At 41.2% G+C, this 23,013-nt stretch overlaps 1 long non-coding RNA gene across 1 annotated transcript; it reads left to right on the top strand.

Moving 5' to 3' along the window:
* The first annotated feature begins 955 nt into the window (after positions 1–955).
* LOC138727612 (uncharacterized) lies at positions 956–5,191 on the top strand. Its single transcript, XR_011338576.1, has 3 exons — positions 956–1,234; positions 1,855–1,919; positions 2,820–5,191. It is a non-coding gene; the product is annotated as an uncharacterized lncRNA (long non-coding RNA).
* Positions 5,192–23,013: the final 17,822 nt, after the last annotated feature.

A 23,013-nucleotide genomic window follows, 5' to 3' on the forward strand; every position in this document is an offset into this window, starting at 1 on the left:
GTACATCAGCAAAGTGCATCTAAAGGTCAGAGGCAAGGCATAAGCTAACAATATAAGTCATGTTATAGGATGCTGTTACTGCCAGGAAAGAACAGTGTTCCTTCTGCTATCCGAGGGACTGCTAGGCTGAGGGAGCATAGCTGTGCTACCAGTTTAAGCCAGCAGAATCTCCTTGCTATATTTAACCTTGATTTCCTCAGAGACCAAATATGCAAATCACAAAATGTGATGAACGGCAAACACTGCTTTTATGAGAGAGAGCTAAGTTATAGTCGCAAACAATCAAATCAGCCTTTCCTACTCACAAGGCTTCCCTTTAATCCCTTATTAACGGGATTAATAGCAGACTTACAGTTCATACCATTTTACTCCCCTTTTACACAAGGCAATCTAGCCGCTTTCACAGAGGTAGAGGTGGATTAATAGTCTTAGTCAAAAACTATGGTGATAATGCAGAAAATCAGCCAAAGGGAGGGATTCCAGGGTGAAAATGGACAGCTGGAAGATCGCTATCAAAGCCATGCAGTGACTTCACCAGCAGACAGAAATGTGAAATGTGTGGGAGACCCTTCTGCTTCTAAATTGAAAAGCAAAACAACCCCCCTGAATGATAAACAAGTACAGTAAAGGAGTCTCTCTATTAATAAATGCTTACCGGAGGATAAACAAGTAAAGGAATAAAGAACCTGTGAAGCTCAGAAATGTGGAGGCATTTGGTGAAACCTAACTCCACTAAGAAATGCAAAGCTCTGAGAGACTGTTATACAATCTTTGATTTCTTTTAATAACAGTTGAAGGTCAGATGCCACAGCTCTTCCTGGAAATCCTAAAAAGACTGGGTGGCTCCCCGAGTTAGAAAGGAACTGCCACGCCGTATATTGTGCAACGCGCGGCTCTGGACTAACATATATTATATTACCTCCAGCAGCTGACTCAGACCCAGTGGTTACAAAAGGCTCTCGGGCGAGCAGCACGTAGCAGCCCCGGGCGAAGGGTCTGCGGGACCCCGAGAGGAGGGGAAGGTCGGGGGGGTCAAGCTGATTACCTCCGGCAGCCCCCCCCGCCCGGGCAGGGCTCAGCTGGGTTACCCGGGTTCACACCGAGCTATTGACATTCAGCTGCTTTGCTTACTCATTACCGGCTCAGCGGGGGACCGTCTGGGGCTGCGGGGTTAACCCTTCCCGTGCCCGCACCACTGGGGGCTTTTAAAGGAATAGGAGCTCCTTGCAGGCAGGTGAGAATCTGCTCTGGGGGGAAAAAAAAAAAAAAAAAAAATTTTTCTCACCGTGACCCAAGCCGGGTGTCACTTGAGGAGGATGCCTGGGCTCCTGCTCTCTTTCAGTCTCAGTTTTGAAAACGTTTGTGGAATTATTGCAGATCTTTTAATGGTGTGGGTTTTTTTTTCTTAAAGATACCTGGAGGTATTTGGAAAATGTGTAGATGTGGCACGTAGGGATATGGCAGCCTTACGTTTGAGGTTGGACTTGATGATCTTAAAGGTCTTTTCCGACCTAAATGATTCTATGATTCAAACTTCCATTACATGAAAACTTCAGGGCGTTTTTAGCATAACTTCCAGTGCTCATGGCTTCATCTTTTAGGGCCTGTAATCCAGATGAAGTTTTAAAAAGACTCCAAAAGCAGGGGATTATTGTTGGCCCTGTTAAGGCACTACTATGATTTCCTGGTAATGGCACACTGATTTCTAGCTTCTGGAGTTACAAGTCCTCTAATATACCATCGCAGCCCACTAAGATATATTAAGTTTATTTGTTTTATTTGGTTCTTAAAAATAAAATAAAAACATCTCTGCGGTATGTAACAATAAAAAGCTGTTCATCCCTTTCTATCAAGTCAAAGGCTCCCCTGTAAAGAGAAGCTGTATCATTCTGTCACAAAGAACAGATGGTGAATAGCAGGTATGCAAAATGTTCATCCTACTCTTCTTTATTTCACCTTTCACTGCAATTATATTGCATGCCAGGCTCCAAATGAAGCATTGAATTTGGACACCAGAATGTGGTGGACATGAATTTTGCAAAGCTTTAAATGTTAGTCCAATTTCATGACATTTTGAATGTAGTTTATATGCATCTCAAAGGTACTTAGAGGTGCATCAGAAGAGGCAAAGGTCTTATCGCAGCCTATAATCACAAATGAAATTTTCAATGAAAATTAATGAAATAAACAATGAAATAAAAATAAACACGCAGTGAATACTTCTGCATCTGGCAAATACCTCCATTAGTCTGTATTAGTAATTTCTAATTTTGAGAGTGGGGAATGTATAGCCCTTTTCAAAGAGGAGCAAACAAAAATTAGATGGGCTGGGCCAGTGGATCTGTTCCAAGAATAGGGAAAGAAAAGGCAGGACAAGATCTTTGAAAGTGGTGAAGTGTTTCTGCAGATGAAGTGTATTAGAAGGAGATATAGAAAGATATTAAGATAGACATGTCCAGGAAGGCAAAAGGGAAAGGACTTAAATGTAATGGGAAGGTCAGTAAAAGAACTTGAAGAAGAATGAGACATGATCCAAGTGAGAGGTAAGATAGAAATGGGCTTAGATAAAATATCAGGAGCCAAAACCGAACATATTACTTATCTATGACTGAAGAAGTACTGACGCAGTTTTTTGTTGGAGATAGTGGCGAAAATACTATTGTATGAATTTTAAGACTGAGTGACAGTGGAAAAAGTTGGTTAAGAAAAAGTAAGTCAAAACCAGGATACATTTTCAAGTGTAGCATCAAGGAAGAGAAGGAACTTAATGAAAGTGCTTGAGTTTCACAGTTCGTTGGCATGTGGTTTTCTTTCTGCAGAGGCTGTTGAGGAAGTTCAGCTGGCAAGATAAAAGGCAAGCTGTTACCAAGCAGAGTGGAAATGAAGGAGTTAAATTGCTGAGTTCATAAAGGGCAGTTGAAGACCTGGAAGTGTGTCATGGCATGGGAATGGAGGAAAACAAGAAGCATATGGTGTTTCTGAAAGCTGGAGAGCAGGTGGTTTTCAGGAAGGGACGGACAGTGTGCATTCACCCTAAACTGGAAGGGAGGAAGAACTCGTTGGTGACTTTGCTGGTAAAGCCATAAGCCATTTCTATGGACAAGAGGCAACAGAAAGCAGATTTGACAAGGGTAGAAAATTGGCTCAGGAGGGCTAGAAGAACAAGGATTTTTTAAATTTTTTTTTTACATGTTTAAAGGCATATGGAGGCAAAGAAAAGAAGCATATGGAGTGGCACTTGAAAGTAGGGCTGGGGTCAAGAGAGATGGTAGGGGAAACAATAACATGTTTCAGAAGAAGAGAAGAGTGGTTGAAGATGTCTCATTGTTTCTTCACGCTACTCCATCTGTCAATATCCATCTGTTGTTTTTTTGTTGTACATTCAAATGTCAACTCCAGTAACTGTTTAATGTAAAATGGATAATCACGTTTCCATTTCTCACCCATTTTTTGAATGATGTAAAAAATGTATCTTCCACACAACACTGGAGGTTTGGGGAGAATTAACTTCTTCTCTGTAGCCTAGAGCTTGGTGATTAAACGATGCTGTTCTGGGAAGTGGGAAAGGTCAGATGTTAATCCATAAACCTGAGAAGACCCCTGAACTTGTGAAGGGGAACCCTGAAGACCATCAAAGTGCCTAACTACTGCCCCATTCTATAAAAGGCACCAAATACTAAATGAAAGGTGTGATAGGAGAATGTACACCAGCAAAAATATTCACTGCCTCCTTGCAGCCTGGTGCTTGGTTCCACAGACACTCAAGAGGTCAGGTGTTGAAGATACCTACCCTTGATGACTGTCCCGCAGCCTGCTGTTTCCATGATGCACTGATTGCTCTGAACCAAACCCTGAGGCATCAAAGCATTCTGGTAGATGGAGGCTAATTAGGCTGGTTGGGGAAACAGTATCACCACTGGCTGTCTATCTTGTGCCTCTGCTGTAGGACATCTTTTGCATTGCAGAAGTGGCTGATGAAAGTGTATGCTGGCTTTGCAGTTACCTACTAGCTGAGGGGAAGGTGCACCTTTTTGCACTGCCAGAGGTAGAGGAGCAGAGCGTGCAGAAGGATGTAATAACACCAGCATGATCCACTGGAACTGCTTGCCTCTCCCACTTATTGCAGGAGCAAGGAAGGTACCTTGTTGCTGGTCCCTTGGCTTTCACTCCAAGAGGCAGGCACTTGCCCATTTCCAGGAATCACACCACCTTGGTGAAGTAAAACATGTGCCCCTGCATCACCATCGACTGGCAATGACCCACAAGGAATATCCACCCCACCAGTCATTTTCCCTCTTGGCAAAACACAACAATCGCAGCCTTCCTGCTTCGCTGAGCAGCAATGTGGAGCTGAGTCAGGCCCTCCCAGGTCACTGGGAATCAGTCCATGCCTGCTACATCCCCGATCCGCAATGACGTATCTGTAATTATGATTTTCACTATTATGTTCATGATATTAGAATTTGTCTTGCTCTAGCCAAGACTCCTGCTCTTCGTTCATGCATGAGCCTGTCATGCTATACAATTACAGTGGAGTCGGGGCCTGATCTGTGCTATAATTATAACTGAGTCAGTTACAACAGACTTGTCTCCTGACCTGGTTCCAAAATAGCACTATATTTTTTAAAGCAAAAGGGTTTTTTGGTGTATTCTCCAACCACGCTAATGCATTACACTTGTCTTGGATTTAAACCGGGTTCATTTCTGCTAAAGCAACCCTTTTATTAGCATGAGCAGGAAATGGTCCAAACTGGCTGTTCATTAGCAATCACTAAGTCAGCTTCAAGCACCCTCTCTGAATGTCAGATATTTCCCACTTGCATTCCATCCCCACTTTGTGTATTTGCTGCTTCCTGGCATCTTTATCATATAGTCATGAATCATGCTGGAGTTACGATGTCGCATTTAGATACAGAGTAGGACTAGTTTGGCCAGTCCTGGGCAATCAGGCCTCTTAACAGGGAAATGCATTTAAATAGGTCAATGAATCTTACTAGTCTGTGCATCACAAATTATCAGCACTGCAGAACTTGCAGTCAGGGGAGAAATTCTCTTTCAAGTAAAAGTTCATTGATGCCACTGGAGCAGCGAATAAGATTTCATTTACGTTTACACTTAAAATGATGTTTTACCTTCACAGCTTGTTGGGAGTCTTTTAAACTGGAATAAAAATATCTTCATTTTTTTTAAATTTTTCTTGCTATACAAAATAATACATTTGAAATTAGCTGTACAGTTCTGTTAGAGCTAGAAAAGTGCTTATTTAGTCTCCCATCTCCTGAACTGCAGCTGTAATTCTTAGTCCTTATTTTTGCCTTGTACCTCTTCCAGTGATGGAAATATTGTGAACTGCACTACAAAGCTAATCAAATAGCAAATGGAAAGCTTTTTCCTTTGCTCTGTCCTTTTAGGTTTCCTGTAGGTTATGTCTGTTAAGACAATTTCTGGAAGCCCCCAAAGAAGCCACAAACATTCAGCAGAAGAATCTCAACCCTGGAGGTTAACGGTCTCTATCTATAGATACAGGAGTGAAGGGGAGGGATAGCCTGGGGTGTGAGGTGTAGAGAGGCAAAGTGAAGTGTGATGGCAGAGGACCTGCCCATGATAGGAAGGTGTCCCTCTGTGCTCTGGCATGGATGCCTTGGCAGCACCTGGGTGTGGGGATGTTTCCCTTGTGGGTGAAAGACCACATTGTCTCCCTCAGTGATGTTAGTCAAGGGGATCAGTACACCCTTCTGTCGCCATCACTGTGCCCATACTGTGGAGTTTTTTGAGCAAAACTGGAATAAATTGTTTCTAGGTTTTTGTTCTCATCTTACAGGGCCGTAGCAGAGTTTTGCAGCTAACGCCTACCTTTGCTCTCGAGTTCAGAAAATGGATCAGTGGCAGCTCCAATGAGACATTTCTGACTTTCAGCCCAGTCCCTCAGCTGTTGGTCCAGGATGCCATTAAGTGAGATTATTTAAAATACTATGGTCTATTTTGGATTGCTAGGCACTTAAGTATGACCATGAATGCACAAGTGTGGTGTATTTCCATCAGTTATACTTTTTGTCAACTCTACTTCTTCCTTATATTTCTTTTTGGGCAAGAGCTCTGAAATTGCCAACATTTGAAGGATAAAGTCAGGCTTTTTCTTGACAGTCCTTGTTTTGCATTCAGTTCAATATAACACTTGCAGAGGAGATTCAGGATAAGCCTTCAGGATAAGACTACCTAAAGTCCGGTCTTGTATTCAAATTTTATTGGTCGAGTTTGCAGTAAAACATATGTCGCAATATAACTCTTTATCATTACCTAAATGTACCTTTTTCAGGCAACATCTGTTTAAGGCTGTGTATGGTTGGTTTTTTTTAAAAAAAAGAAAAGTGATTTTCTGGAATAAGCGTTTAAAAAATGGACTAGCATAAGACTAGTTTTATGAGTTCACCAATATAAGCAGAAGAGTTGTAATCTGTCTATGAAAATAGGTATGCATATGTTCAAATGTTCATAATATAAAAGTTGTCAGAATTTAGATTATTTTCCATAGTGTTATATACTATTCTTTAACATGCATGAGTGTATAAAACAGTAATTTTTAACTTGTGCTCCATTAACTGCTCTTAGTTGGTGTGTGAAAATGAACTCAGAAAGCAAGTCTATTGTCATTAGGCTCAAATCTGTTATACATTGTTTGCACTTCTCTCAGGAAATGTTTAAAGGCTCTGAAAAACAGAAAGGGCTGAAACTCTTTGGTTCAGAATGGTACTTCTGTTGGACCAAAAAATTAGGTGACAGCCTCTGATCTTGGAAATATTATTGTTGTCAATTGGCCAATCTTACATCCTTCATTTATAGGATGGTCAACTTCCAAATAAGCATGTTAAGGCTTTGTGCCCTGGGCCCCCTCACACCTGATGCACCAGGGTGCAGCTGCAGTCCTCTACTCCAACCCACCTTTAAGAGCTCTGGGGGAAACTCCCTGTGGGCACACAGGGGTGTCTGCTCATCCTCTTGATCTTTTTTTTTTTTATCTGTTGTTGAACCCCCACCCCCGCCACCTGCCCAGGCTTCTCATGTCTCTGTTGGATAATTGGATAGTAGTTGCTCATCCTTCCTGTGTATATAACATTTTGCATAATGGGATCCTGATGCATAAAAGGGACTACAGTAAAGCAAATAACAACGCCACACATAAAAAAAAATCCTTTGATGGTGAATAGGCTTGTTGAAGTCAATATGTAAGAGGAAAACATGGATTAGTCTTTACAGAGCACTTTTGGCTAACACCAGGACTTGTTACAGAATCAGAGAATCATAGAAAGATTTGTGTTGCAAGGGACCTTTACAGGTCATCTAGTCCAACCCCTCTGCAGTGAGCAGGGACATCTTTAACTAGATCAGATTTCTCAGAGCCCCAGCCAACCTGACCTTGAATGTTTCCAGGGATGGGGCACCTACCACAGCGTCATTTCCATAAAGATGATTTCTTCCCTCCTTAGCTTTTATCTAGTATATTTCAAAACAATGCAACCCCAAATCTAAGCTGGACAGAGCCTCCTTCCCCTACCCTGCCCCACCTTGAGTGCTGTGGTTCATGCAAGGTGCTTCCTATGGCAACCCTTTGGGAACTCTGTCATTGCTGCTGATGTGGTTCCTCCCCACCAGACTAGCATGTCAGGACCACAGTAATGTTTCTTAGACTCACTCAGGGTACCTATTTGAATTATAGATCTGGAATACTGCTGGCTCCTTTCCAAATCTATGATCTAGTAGCTGTTTTTAATGATAAATTACATATGTTTAATAGCTCAGCTATTTTGTTTGGTTCCTTCAGAACTTTGAGATGAATAGGCTCCAGTCTGAGTGATTTATAGCAATTTAATTTGTCAAGTTGTTTCAGCACTTTTTCTTATGCTCCTCTGACAGCAGTTCACCTTCACAAACCAAACATAGGTATTTCCCCTTTCTCCTTGGAGTCAAGACTCACACAAAATCTATTTGGCAATTTCTGTGAGTTCTTTCTACCCTTTGACTACTTTTTCTCATGCTTAGCTGATTAAATTTAAGATTTTCCTGGGAATGTCCTATGGCCAAATCCTTTATCAGCACAATTATATCATACAAGCTTTTTCATAAACTAATTTATCACCAGTTTAATAATAGGTACATTTTTTGCCTGTTTTTTTCTAGAACCTCTCTGCTCTACATTTAAATTTCTTCTTTAATTCCCAGTCTACTCGTGGCTATACTCTTTCCCCAATCATTGTCTCCTCCATCTATTTCATCTGAAATAATCGTTCCTTAATGTGGATTGTCAGACACCCAGAATTCCAAGTGAGGTTTTATATTGCTTGCTTTCTGACTTCCCAGTCCAGTCTAGGACTGCATTTCTGTCTTTCATGATTGTGTTATGTGAGGACTTTGTAGTTATGCAGAAAGAATAATTGCATCAAAGTCTGCAGGTTGCTCAGCTGGTTTCCAGTTGAAAGTTCCCAATCTATAAGAGATTTCTGCTATTTTTCCCTGAGCATGTGACCTTGCAGTTGGTATAATTGAGTTTAATCCAATTTCTATTGCTTCTTTAGTCATTTATTTCTTTCCATGTGATATTGTAATAGTCCTCCTTATTAACAGTACCTCGACATTAACATTGTCATCAGCAAATTTCATTTGTGCATTCCTACCCATGTGCCAAGATCTTTAAGGAAAGCTTGGTGCATTTCAACACCTTTCCTTGCACCATTCTCCTGCACCCTCATACTTTCCATTCTGACGCACTTTAGAAAGGTCCTTAGCTATATCCACAATATTGCTGCTAACGTGGGCTTTATTTAGACTAATTTCTTATGTGGCAGCATGCAAAATTCATTGTTAAAATCTAGATGCATGAATTCTGCTGTATTTTACCTGTCTGAGATATACACTTAATTTATCAGAGAGGTGTTAGAATTGCTTCTTGTGATCTGCATTTCACAGAATCACAGAATCACTAGGTTGGAAAAGACCCACAGGATCATTGAACCATTGATTTGGGACTTCAGTTTTCCTCCTCTCTTTGTAATTACTCTTAGGCCCCTCTACTACCCAGCAAAAAAACCCTTGCAAATTATTAAGGTAATAGTTATTTCTACAGTACCATCAAAAGATTACTAGATGGGTTTCTTAACTAAAACTAGATGGGTTGCTCCGTGTACTTATTTTTCTCTAGCATGTGGCTTTTTCAGAATTATTTATGTTTTTAAAGTAGCTCCTTGACCTCTGCAGAACTGCCCTGGCCAAAGGAACACTGTGAGAGCTTTGAGTGACTTTGCAAAGAGCAAATGTGTACCCTGTTGTTTTAGGCTGTAGCTGGTTTCCCTTCCATTTCCTAATTCTTCTGTTTTATCAGTCTGGGGCATGCTGATTTGGTGAGACTGTAATGAAGTTTTCTTAAGCATCCTCCAGGTTTAATTCCCCTGTATGATGATTTCTAAGTTTCTCTGAAGAAAAAATTTGCAGTTTAAAAATCCCCAAGTGTATCATCATTTTTGGGAACATTTTTCCTAGAAGGACATCAGGCTTGAAGACCACTGTCACTGGAAAACGTCTGCGGGCCTTGCAGAAGAAATTGTACGTAGATCGTAAACAGACACTCCCAACCTCCTGCAAGGTTGGAAACTTTTAATTATAGCATTGAAGAGATGAATCAGTTGGGTGTTACTTGACTGGGGAACCTTCTGGGTGACTAAATCTATGTCAGATGAAGTGACAACAGGTAATAGGTGTGAAATGCCCTGGCAGCTGGGAGACATTTCCTAAAGGAGTAGATTAGCAACTGGACAGCTAAATAGGTCACTGAATGAAGGGTGGTGGACTGAAGAAGACACAGAGTGCAAAGGATGGTCTACAGACCTTTTCTTGAGAATGAGAGATGAACCATGACAACTGCCTCACTGATGCCTTGAAGTGTGATGCTTACTTCCTGAGTAAGCTTCCTGTATAACTGCTTTGCTTTTAAGTAGAGATTGGAGAGATTTCTCAGCAAAAGGTCCTAAAAATTTTTACTTAGGAAGCCATACCTATCTCCTTCATATTAAAGATTCTAATTTTTACAGACTTTTTGGAAATATGTCTTTTAATCTTTCTGCACAATCAAAGATTGAGGGGGAAGGTTTGTTTGTTTTGTTTTTATTGAATAGAACCAACCACATCTTAGATAATAGGAATTGGGAAACTTGAGGAGAAATGCCAAAAGTTGATCTTTTGGTTAAAAAGCATTTATTTAAACAATGTAGAAAACTACCAACTGGGTCAACTTCAAACACTATGTTGTGCAGATAACTCTCTGAGGTCAAAGCATTTTGCAAACTTGTTCCCCTCTCTTCATCTAACGATCACGATCACAGCGCAAATGCCTGTCTTAGGTCTAGAAAACCATTATTCTTTCGGACAAGTATCACCACATGTCCTGCCTGTATGATGTGGGACTGGAAGAATGTTTTAATTTTAATACATCTGAAGTCTTCAAGGGAACTTCAGAAAGCACAAAGGTACCTTCAGAGGAGAGGAGGTGCACATTATGTTTTCCCTACCTATCAGGAATCAGGAAGAATCGCAGATGATCAAGCTTGAGATCCATTGCAAGTGAGAAAGTCCTTGTCCTCTCTTTTCCAGTTCTCTCTGACTTGTTACACCTCAGAGCAGCCTAACAATGTCCAGACTTCTTCTTTCCTTTCCCACTGTATGGCCCTTGTGAGCACATATATCCTACCCTGACCTGAAATGCGGATTTTTTACTATTGCCATGCCGGATTCTGAACTGAAACACTGATGAGTGAGAAACACAAGAAAACATTTTTTCATCTACCCATAATGGGTAGGTATACCACAATATGTCAGACATATTACAAAATGTCACAGTCCTGGATGCTCCACTGTTCCATAATTTCTGCCTCCTCCCTATCAGGCATGTGAACAGATCTGGCCAGAAACTTCAAATATCTGAAGAACTGAGGACCTGAAGCAATAAAAGTGCCATGCTGGGGGAATGCACCAAATACTCCCAGCTCACAGGAGGCTGGAGCCGGTTGTATGAGTCCTGTTGAAAGCCTGGGATGGGACAGAGGATCATCTACTCCAATGGCTGGTGTGCTGGTGGCTCGGGATGGCTGCAGTGGCTCCACTGGGATGGGCAAGGAGGATCACTTGGGGTGCTGCCCCTTGTTTGTCTCTTCAGGGCACCAAGCCAGCCAGGAGAGGTAGAGTGTGGCATATACTTTGCAATGTGGGAGCTGCTTCCCTGATTCCTATTGGGTGAATGTCTTTATTTTGTGTATTAAAGTGCATGTACTCTCACTGACCTGGAAACAGGGAACATCTTACTTCAAAAGGAGAGTTGCTCCTCCTTGCATCCGGGCAGAGTTTGGGAAGGGAAAATCTCTTTGTAGTGTTAAATTGTTATCCAAACACCACAAGGTAGTTTTTCAAAGCAGGAAAAGGAAACAGAAGAAATGAGCCACCACAACACCATAATATAGACAACCAAGATCATGTCTTACATAAACCTCTTCATGACAAACCCTTTCTTACACCATTGCTGGGCAGTGTTTATATTCCAGCCTTGGAAAATAAATCTTCTGCCATGAAATAGGAAATAGTTTAACACGTTACCAGTGCTATCATAATGAATTAATTTGATATTCATGGGAATACCACATGTGCTTTCCTAGGTGTTCTACTACCGTTTCACTTTCACTAATGGGCACTTAAGTTGTACTGATTTTTCCCCAAAGCCACATAATGATCTATAATATTCCTGAATAATTGCACTTTAAGTGGAAGCTAACAGGGTTGACTACTCCCAGAAATACGTCCAAATATTTTTACTATTTTAAGTAGGAATTTGAATATTAACAGACCTGCCAATACATTTAAATATGCAGAAAAGTTTTAGAAAAAAAGTTTTAGAATATTTTTTGAAGGTTAAAAAGGTCTCAAATATTTTTTTCCTGCATAATTTTTATAGCCATCTGCAAACTAGCAGAATTGCTAAATTGTGTTAAAGAGAAAAAAAGGAAAGAGAAAACCAAGTGTAAGTTCATGTGGTACAAAAAATTGCAATTATTTAATTAGCTAAAATAACTTCACAGTCTCATTTATGCCATTGCTTAAAGATAAATCTTGATTGCAGGTATTCTAAACCCAAGATGGTATATACAGTTTGTGGGGGAAAAAAAAAATCTATATCCTATCTATTGGTCTGCATCAAAAGAAGCATGGCCAGCAGGTCGAGAGAGGTGATTCTGCCCCTCTATTCCTCTCTTGTGAGACTTCATCTGGAGTACTGTGTCCAGTTCTGTAATCCTCAACGTAAGAAGGATATGGAGCTGTTGGAATGGATCCAGAGGAAGGCTACAAGGATGATACGAGGGCTTGAGCACCTTCCCTATGAGGACAGGCTGAGAGAGTTAGGCTTGTTCAGCCTGGAGAAGAGAAGGCTCTGAGGAGATCTTACCTTCCAGTACCTGAAGGGGCTACAAGAAAGCTGGGGAGTGACTTTTTACAAAGGCATGTAGTGATAGGACTAGGGTGAATGGCTATGAATTGAAGAGGGGAAGGTTTAGACTAGAAATAAGGAAGAAATTCTTCACAATGAGGGTGGTGAGGCACTGGAACAGGTTGCCCAGAGGAAACAGTGGATGCCCCATCCCTGGAGGTGTTCAAGGCCGGGTTGGATGGGGCCTTGAGCAGCCTGATCTAGTGGGAGGTGTCCCTGCCCATAGGTCCCTTCCAACCCAAACTACTCTACGATTCTATGATTCTATCTGAATGGATAAATTTTCCTGCCTTTCTCATTAATAAGTATGTTACATAGCTTTGTACCTACAGGTTAGTCCTATTTCAAGGCTTGAATGATTGCCTCTTGCAAGGAGGTGTTATTGCCCAGGATGACTCCAGCTTCCTCTGCAAAGCCTGTGGGCAGGGAGCTTGGTAATGCAGCACAGTGCTCAGGGGGAGCCAGGCTACCTGTGCAGCTGGTGCTGGACCTCCAGGCAATGTGGGGTAGTATCTCTTCCCAGAGCAGCCAGTGGGGCTTAGGGCTCATATCAGGCCCATGTATGAAGCACCACCTGTGCAAACATCTACTGCATCAGCTCTCTATCTCATCAAAACCTGTCTTTCATCAAAAAACATGTTCATTTGCACCTTTACCTTGGCCCTGTGTAAGAACAAGCATACTTGGTGTGCGCAAGGTGGGCTCCAGGCATGGGTCATGTCTGATGTGTTACACCTGCTTTTGGGAGCAGTAAAAGCAGGGACAGGGCAAGAGGTAGATGGAAATGAACAGCTGTGGGGCAAACCACAGCAGGCAGGTTGAACCCTCAGAGGCAGAAGCTTTGCTTCATCTATGCAGCTTTAGCCTACTGGCCACCATGGTGTCACCAGGGAGAGCACATAGAAGTTGCTGCAGCCATGTCCTTGAGTGACCCCTAATTGTCAGGTCAGACCTGGAATGCTAATGAGCCAAGAGCCACACTGTCATGCTCACGTTAATGAAAAAGGGGAGGTCCAGGAAGAGGACTAGGTAGAAGTAGAGCAGGGCATCTCTGTCCTCAGGAGGATCCTGTGGTTCCAGAAGGAACTACTAAAGTACGTAAGACTCCTTTAATTAAAGGATTTACCTGCAGTCTCAGAATGGAAATTACATGCTTTGTTGTGCGTAATTGGGTGGCTGCTCTCCGGAGTCACAGCACCTACTCCTGAATGTACAGTGAAATTTCTTCATGTAAAACTCCACACAAACCAAACTGTTGTGGGAGCCTCATAGCAGAATACACAGCACTACCTCAGAAACATCTAATTTTATCTGATTAAGAATTGTAAAAAATGAGGGCATAAGCCTTGCTCATGCATTATTGAAAGGACTGCAGTGGCGCTGACAGGATGGCAAAGCGTGCCTGCTGATGCCGGAGGAACAGAAGCTGGTATGATGAGACACAGGGGGAAGCTGGGAAGCCCAGGAGGCCGGCGGGTGCAGCGGCAGGGAGGGGTGAGGAGTATCTGCATGCTGCTGAGCTTCCTTGCAGGTGGAGGATGTGGAACAGACAGCAGACAGCATCATCACAAAATGCACTGCATCCTGCGAGAGTTCGGCCTGATCAAAGGGAAACACTGCGGGCGACTGGAAGTTATTCTTGGGTTTCTCTCTGCTTTGGGTTAACGTTCTTTGAATTTGGGCAAGCAGCAGCTGTCCCCTGCTACAAGATCCTTCCTGATAGAAAATGTTTCCTCCTTTCTGAATCACAGCAATTAAAAATGTATGCATCCCATCCAACCCATTTGACAAATTCACATCTCCTCTTTCTCCAGTCCTCTCCACCTCAAAACACATTTACTCCTCAGAAGGCTAATTAACCCTTTCCTTCTTATAGCTCTGCTTTGGAGGAATCTCCAAATTGAAAACATCAGTAGCCATTGATGAAAAACATTTTCAGGTTCCTTACCACCACTAATTAAAAGACAGCGCAGGTAATAAACTTTTGCAGGTGCATTCAGAGGGAGTTCCATAAATAATTGATGTATTGGAACAGTATTAAAAACATGCCCCTGAAAAACTGGGAAGTTAAGACTCTGAGTGATACATCCATGTTGGAATTTGCTGGCTGGCATCTCAGCTGAGTGCCCCTCTCTCCCAACAGGGGCCATAGGGTGGGCCGGACACACTGCAGTTCCTGTTGAGCAAATTAAAGTGTGGGAAACTTAAGTGATGTAAGTGGCAGTTTAAGTTAATATGCTGGGTTATGAACTCTGGTGGCAGAGGTGCAGATATTATGTGTGTTGTGCTTACAAGTGACAGCGGCAATAACCTCTGGGACAGGGATAGGGCGGGCAACTTTTCAGCCATCCCTATTATGTCTGACTGGCAGTCCCGATCTTTTTTGCAACACTCAGTGAAATAAAACAAAATTGTTAAAAAAGCGACCACCCTGTTGTAGTATGTACAAAAATATCCTTGAGTGATGGTCCTCCTTGAAGGGAAGGAGGACCAAGGACTTAAACCAAGTCAGTGAAATTAAACTCATGGCAGTTAAGGAGTCTCTTCCTGCATTTCTAAGGTTTCAGAAAATTTGTTAATATTTTAGGCTGCACCTAACCTGGCAAATTCTGTTCTTCTGCACACTACTTGCACCTCCAAAGCAAAGTGTCACTGAATGTTCTGTCCCTCTAGATCTGAAATATAGGAACAAGATGAATTTTGTCTTTACAGGCCTACTGTACGAAGTGCTATATTTAAGCAGCTTTTTTAAGCCCTATTTACCTCTGGCATTACAGGACTGCAGTTCTGTGACTGGGCAAACTAGTTTTTAACTGTAAGCTGGAGCCTTATTCTTTGGAGTAACTTTCAGTTCTTGGTGAAGTTATTTTGGTAAGGAGCTGCTCTTCTTTTCCCATCTTGTGGTGTGCTGTTGTGACAGAGTCGTAAGGGATTAGAAGTAGACCAGCAATTCTGCACTGTTAACAGCTTAATTGAGGAGCCTGGGATCAATTCCCAGTGTACCTGGCTGCATGTTGAAACAAAGAAACTTACGCTTAACAGTTTAATTTAACCATTAAGGTAGGTGCACTTTATTCAGCGCTGGAGAAGACTCGGGATTTGTCCTCAGAGTGCTTCTGCCGAGCAGTGATTTCACGGAAAATTTATATACACGATTGTTTTCAAATTCATACTTTTTCCTCGAAACGACAACTGTACTTTATTCCGGGAACTTTCTTGCATATCCAGGGGGAATGCAATTAGGTCGGCACAGAGTCGTTAAGGTGTGGCCATATCTGAGTGGTCAATCTCAACGACTCTGGGTGACAAAGGATAAGGGTCGTTAAGGCTATCTTAGTTAATCTTGCTTCTAACACATTGCAGTTGATGTTCCATCCCACCATTTACAAATCACCATTTCAATGTTCAGTTTAGGACTGCGAAGTTGCTCCCTGGTTTCTGTAAGAGAGAAATTTAGTTTTAACGGTTACATTGGAGCTGCTACATCGCACAGTCTGGGCAGCTGGGGAACAGGCACCCTGCTTGGAAACCACAGTACCACTGTGCCCTGATGCCTACTGCCCCAGACCCATGTTTTATTGTGACTCCCCCTCCAAGTGGCCTTAGCTCAATAGATGCACTGCAGTTCTATATTTCCCTATTCCTGTGTGCATCAATTTAAACACTGAGTTTAAGCTGGAGGCATCGATGCTGTATAATCAAGGTTCCTATAAATAAAAGAGCTCAAGACACATTGCAAATTTCCTTTTCCCACCTAATAAGTGCACTTCTTTCAATATTATAAACAAGCATATTTCACCACTACTCCTTTAAATGACCCTCTCCCAATATTTTTCTTTTATCAGTCAACTCTAAACATAGGAAAAGATGCATTAAGTTATATAAAAAGAATGTTAAGCAAATTTAAATGGAAGTCCAAGTAGGACACATATAATTTCTGTTTTAAATTAATAATAATGTTGTACATATTCCTATTAAGCTGCATTTGCAATGTTAGCCTGAAGAACTAGTAATAAGTATCTCAGCAGAGCAATTCAGTTCTCGACTCTGCTGAAAAAGACAGATAGATGTAGTGCTTTTCATCTAACAGCATCCATGAAAGAAATTACTAAATTCTTTGCCACTATGAGTGCTATGGAAATGTTCCAGTTTACACCAGTGCTTTGCTGAGAGTATTTAAGGTAAATAGAAATACCTGAAGTAGGTCGACAATCAGAATTCAGGGTTGGGGTGGAAATGCGTGGTTGTATTTGCTTGTGTGTTTTTTTGAAGTCAGTAACTGAGAAATATTTGATGTGAGTTTGGAAAGAAGCACAGATGTCAGCATGAACTCTAAAACCTGGGTTTTTTGCTCTCTGATCCAGTTCCTTGGACTTGTCAGAAACCCCAGAGGGTTACTTCAGGTTATGGTCCCTTTAAATGGAGGAAACGCGCCTCAATCACAACCTTTTTTCTGAATCATTCCCCTTTCTCTGCTGCAGGCGTCTGAATGGCAGCTGGGAATCCCCAAAGACTGGAGCATTCACGGGAGTCTGATTCTTTGACGTGTAGGGTAGACAAACAGCTCCAAGGATCTGGGACAAATAGATCCAAAAGCTGGGCTTCGGCATAATGCTGAAAAGTTGCTTCACTTTGGGCTATTCTGCCTATTTTTACGTGTAGGATGAAGCTGAGAACTACATTAGGAGGCCTGAGGGGTTAAATGGATTACAAACAAAAAAACATTAAGCTAATCATAGGAGTGATTTTCCTTAAGGGCAAGAATGAACTAATTGCTGGATGTTCCTTCTATTACAACCATGGAATGGTAAAGTGGTCAAAACAGAAGCTGCTTCCGACACAGGTCTGCTACATTATTCATTTCTATCAGTTTTCTAAATCTAGGAGTTGCTTAGCATGGGTTGATTGCACAATCTTTAGATATACTCATAAGAAGGGAATTCAAGGTCAGCAGTCCCTGAAGGCTGTCAAACTATTTACAAGTTTGCTATTTATAAGGACTAGTCTGGGAGTCCTAGAAGCAATAAGTTCTTAGGCAGGCGTTTTAATTTCTGTGTGACACACAAGAGGTGCTGTTTCTGCATTGGTGCCTAGAGATGCCATTGCAGTTCTCTTAAAAATATATTTTGCTATCTAGATTCTAGTGGTTTCAGATTCACCCCTAACCACTCCATGTAATCTGAAGAAAAAAGAGCGCTATGAGTAATGCTACAGTAACTGTTCTGTGCAAGTTCTAGAGTGTTTTCAGGGGTTACAAGAGTTAATCAGAAGTTTAATGGTTAATATAGAATATTAATCAATTGACCTTGGGAGTATAGTGTGCTATAAAAGAGCAGGCTGGAGGATTCATTGCATTGACACAGAACACTCACTGAAGAAAAAAATTTCTTTTCTAAGGAAAGTGGAAATAGGGCATACTGGTTTCTGCAGATCAGAAAAAACACACTGCTTGCTCTCCTATTAGGCTTTGGAACGCTCAAGTAAAGTGGAAAATGTAGACAAAAAAATTGTGACTGAATTGTAAACATAGCAAGCTCAAAAGTACTGGTGTACTGAATTCAGATAAGCCTCGCGTGAAGAGGGAGACTAGTTGTTCCTTCCTCAGTGATGTTACCTACGAATGTGTACATACTGTACCTTTCGTTCTTTTTGGTAAGTGGATGGTACATCCTAGAAGGGCATCGCTCATTCTAGGAAGCAAATCTTTAGAAGTCATCTCATCTGGCTGTAGTACACAGAAAGCAGAGTTCAGTGCTCTTGATCTAAGAGCATCCATTTTCTAGAGCCAGTTCGCTCTTCCCACTCTTCCCGTATTTGTAAAACAAAAACAAGCCCCCTAAGTCCCACAGTTCCCACTCACCCCTTCCAAAACCCCACAAGCCCCTGAAGAGGCATTGGGATTTGCAGATAACTTAATCTATCCATTGGAGCTTTGAGGAAGGCATATTTTCCTAAAGCACTTCTGAAACGTCCTGTGCTTCTTTCAAAACAACAGTTTGTATTGTGCTAAGGCAGCAGGGAGACAGTAAACAGAAAGGGGAATGTGATACAAATGCTGGCAAAAATCAGGGAAAGCAAGGTGGAAGCAATATCGCTCAAGCTGTCAGATCTGTGAGCAAGCCTTGTGAACCAGCTGAGTTATGGCAAACTCCAGCTATGAGGGAATTGCAGTAACTGAGCCTTGCACTCAAACATTTATAAGGGTGTCCTGGGATAAATAAAGGCACAGCCTCTGTAAACTCTGCAGTGAAAACAAACACCTTTGAACCAAACCGGTTACAAGCCTCTATAAAGCATGGACATAGCCGATGTTAATTATAAGATTTGTGTCTTGTTTTCTATCTTGAGAGCAGCTGTCAGAGTCCTCTTGGCTGGCAAGGAGTTAAATGCAAGGCCCTGGCACAAGCTACTGCATAAGGCAGGGCTGACATTACTGCAGTATCCGTGTTGGCATAGAGAGTGCTCTCGGTTCAGGGTCTCCAGTAGAATATACAACAAAACACTAAAATGTCTTTGATTCCTAGGCAAAGCCCTGCTGTCTGGGGCCAGGCCTTCTTAAAGCAGCGGTTGCATTTCGTCAGATAGAAGACATTCAGCTTATTTTAAGATCATACCTCATGCATTCAGGCACAGCTATGTGTCACATTGAGGTTTGTCTAGAAGCCTAGTCCGGATTATAAAGGCATTTCAGAAATCATGTGCTTATCAGAAGTTTGAATCAGACTTGCTGTCTGTAACCAAACTCAATAATCAGACTCTTGAACCATGTAATGGGTTAGCAAAAGAGCAGGGGACATGTAGGGAGAAAATGATTTAGCAGAATTTCATTCAGCATTCAAGCATGATAGCATGCCTGAAAATAAGGGATACATTATTAATTAGTTAATGTTTGCAAAGTGTTTTGACTCTGGAAAGAGCCAAGTGTTCTTCTTTAATTTTCAGTAAATACATGACTAAGCAGTATATGTAATAAGGACACAAAATGTGGTAACTAGACCGAAGGCTTGAAAATACACAAAATATTTTAAAGGAGAGATGCTATTAACAGGAAAAAATGTGTTCAAACCAGCGGAGTAAATATTGTGATGATGCAGCTAGTTATTTATTAACTCAGCACTAATGTCGGGACATGCCCGATGGCACCGACGATCTGTCGAGGCAGCCAATGTCCTCTAAGACCTGTAAATCTGACCTCTATCACCTTTTCCCTTCCAGCGCTAAATTTGGCACAGCTCGTACTCAGCAGGCCTTCTCTTACCTTCTGGGCTGCCTAACGCCCGCTTTAGTTACATGGACTTCTGCAGCTTTAATAATGTCTGGAAAAGCACTTCTAGATAGCAGTCACAACCCCTGACTAGCTGTAGGGAGATACACTGACACCGGGGCCCAGCAGCACAAGCTGCTGCACGCCCTCCCCCTCCCTGGTCGTTCTCACATCCCCATCTGTTCCTTTCCAGTCTCTCAAGTGGGAAATAAACTGAGTTAGAGTCAAACTGTCAAACTCATAATATTCGAGTGGGTTGAATGTCACACCAGCAGAATTCATGCAATCCATATTTCATTCAGAGCAATAAATATGCAGTCTCTCACAGATCTTGGAAATCAATTATATTTTTTTGGGAAGGCTTGGAGAAACAGTAGGGGCACTTCAGTAAAATGATTTCTAGCCTTCTTTTCAAATGAAGTAACTTGTTAGTGTTATGATTGCAAGGTCCCGCTTCCTGAAAACAAGATCATAAGTGCCTAAGCCATCTGCTCCTGCCCTTAAGTCAAAGTCATGGTCCTCAGTTTACAACATCATACTTGGAAGTTTATGACGTTACAAATACAGGATTGTCACTTTTGTTGACAGCTAGCCAATAGGATCAAATGAATTAAGCAACGAGCCGTGTCCTTGAAATCTTTGGCTGTAAAGACTAAGACGAACTGGAAGACTTTCTAACTGAAAGGAGTTAGCATTGCTTTCACAGGTGGTTAGTGTATCAGAAATTTGCCATAAGCTCTGTAAAAATAACTAGGAATGACCTTCTGGCTTTGTAAACATACTTTTAATGTTTTCATAAAACACATTTTCTCTTTATATGTCAACTGTTCAGCATATGCAATTATGTACATGCGTGATAGTTTTTGACCTAGGCTAACGGACCAAACAATAAATCAACTTCTAGGCCTAGATATGCAGCTGATGCAAATTGACTTTGCATTAATGCAGACAAGGGACTTATGCCAAACTTCTACTCGCTAAGGGTATGGCCCAGACAATGTATTTCAAGCGCTACAGAATTTTCTCTGGCTGCAAGTTTTATTGTATGTGGAAGTATTGAAATTTGTGGGAAAACACCTATTGATCCCATTGTGCAGGGTATAGGCCTAGTGTGTATTGGTGGAAAACAATGTGACAGGTATTTAATAAGAGTAGATTAAGCCTCTTCAAAAATGTTCAGAATGTTCCTCAGCTGCAAGAAGTCAGCAAAGCCTAGTTCATTTTCACTGGTTAAGGGTCTAGATATGGGTCTGGGTCCCAATGGTCTTACTTCATCCAATTGAAATCATGGCCTTGAAGCTGTCCTCATTGACATTTAATAAGTACAGAATGTTTCATTGCACTTTAATGAACCTGCAGATAATTTGGGAAAACATAGCGCGCAGCAACTGGAGATTGTAATACAGATGCCAGGAATCCCCCTGGACAGCATCACTTACAGAAGAAGGAGGCACCATACAGCAGCTAGTGCAAACCTAGTATCAGCTGGAAGCCAGTTTCAGGACAGACCTTGAAAGGTTACAGGCTGAAAAGTAAGAGATTTTTATGACAGATTTTAAGTGAGAATGCTGGATCAATCATTGCTCAAAACTTCTTTTAAGCCACTGTCATGTTTTCCCTTAAGTAGCTAGATGTGAGTACTAACGGGACTTATTTTGCTAATTTGGCCTATAGGTCAAAAGCAAAATATTGTAAGGAAAAGAACTATATTTTATTTATATTTCTGGAGTGGATTAATACACTCTGTTGTTGTTGTAGTAGTTATTGTTGTTATTATTTTTTTAAGGGACACAATTATTAGATACATAGAAGCAAAAAATCTTTTTCAGAATAGATTTAATTGCCCAAATAACTTCACACAAAAAGGAAAAAGAAACCCTTAATTATGATCCTACTTTAAAAGACAGAAAGTCTGCTTTGTTTTAGGAAGGAGTTTTAATCAATCTTTTTTTAGAGGTAGCATGGAAATAATATTTATTTTGATCAGGAAAAGATAGCCATTCAAACAAAAATTTAATGAGTCAAATGCCTGTAGGTATTTCTAGCACAAACAGGTTTGCTTTTATGGAAAAAAAAATGCAAAATGATGCTAAATTGTAGGTCACTGGTCCTATGCCATTTTGAAGTTTTATTTGATGGCTTTGATGCAAAGTCAAGCTATGATGCTAGGGCTAAGGACCAGAGGAGGAGGACAGGATTCTGGTTTTAAGTTTAATTTTGGGTCCAGTAAAATTTAACTGCGTTTCACTTACCAAAAAAGGAAAAAGGTCCTGTTACAGGAACATAAGTGAGGTTTTTCTTCTTTCCAGCCCTGATAAAGCTATTGTTAGTGGACTAGCCAGCACAGAATTATTGCTGTTTTATCTCTCTGTTCTGAAGTGACAGCAGTGGGACTGTATATGGCAATGTCTTTTTTTAAACAGAAGTCGTCATATTTTGAAAATCGAAATGGGAACCTAGTCCTTGCAAGAATGTCACAAGTTCTTTGTTCCTTGAAATTCCATTCCATTTCACCTTTGAAATTAAGGCTGTGAGTTCCTAAATGTCTGAGGGACTTTTAAATATTTGACCTAAGAAGTCCTGCTCCACTTACATGGTCCTCTGTTTCCTTTGAAGCTCAATTCACATGGGTCTCTTCTGGGAAACACCAGCTTTATGACTTTAAAAAAATTATTACAGTTGAATGATGTACTTAGCAGCCAATAGGCATTTCTACAAACTCACTAATGTCTCAGTCAATGTCATCATCTCTATGATCAGCATGTGCAGCAGATGTGTTGAATGCATCAACACTTACAGTGTCATTCTCATGTGGCCATGGGATGTGGAGTGTGGGATAGGCTGTCCTCAGAGCTGGGGCTGGCTTTGTTCTGTCTGCACAATATCTAGCTCAGTGGGGATTCTGAGCTGTGACTGGGTTCCAAAATGCTGCAAAATAGCAGAGAATTAGAATAACATTAGTGTTATGACAAACATTAGAAAGAAGCATCTATTGCAAGTGTAGAAAACAAAAAAAGATAAGGGAGGAGGTAAAAGAAGGAGCAGAAGGGTATTCTCCACCACAAGCCACCTAGACAATAACTTTATGTGTTTCCCTTGGTTATTTATTTTACATTATGATATATGACATATTAGAAAATGTGAAAGACATTTTTTGAGCCTAAGACAGAAAGTAAAATAGTACTTGAAAGTGATTGTTTGTGAAGGCTTATTTTTATTTTGTTACACA

Source organism: Phaenicophaeus curvirostris, chromosome 1 (genome assembly GCF_032191515.1).
Source record: "Phaenicophaeus curvirostris isolate KB17595 chromosome 1, BPBGC_Pcur_1.0, whole genome shotgun sequence".
Taxonomy (NCBI): domain Eukaryota; kingdom Metazoa; phylum Chordata; class Aves; order Cuculiformes; family Cuculidae; genus Phaenicophaeus; species Phaenicophaeus curvirostris.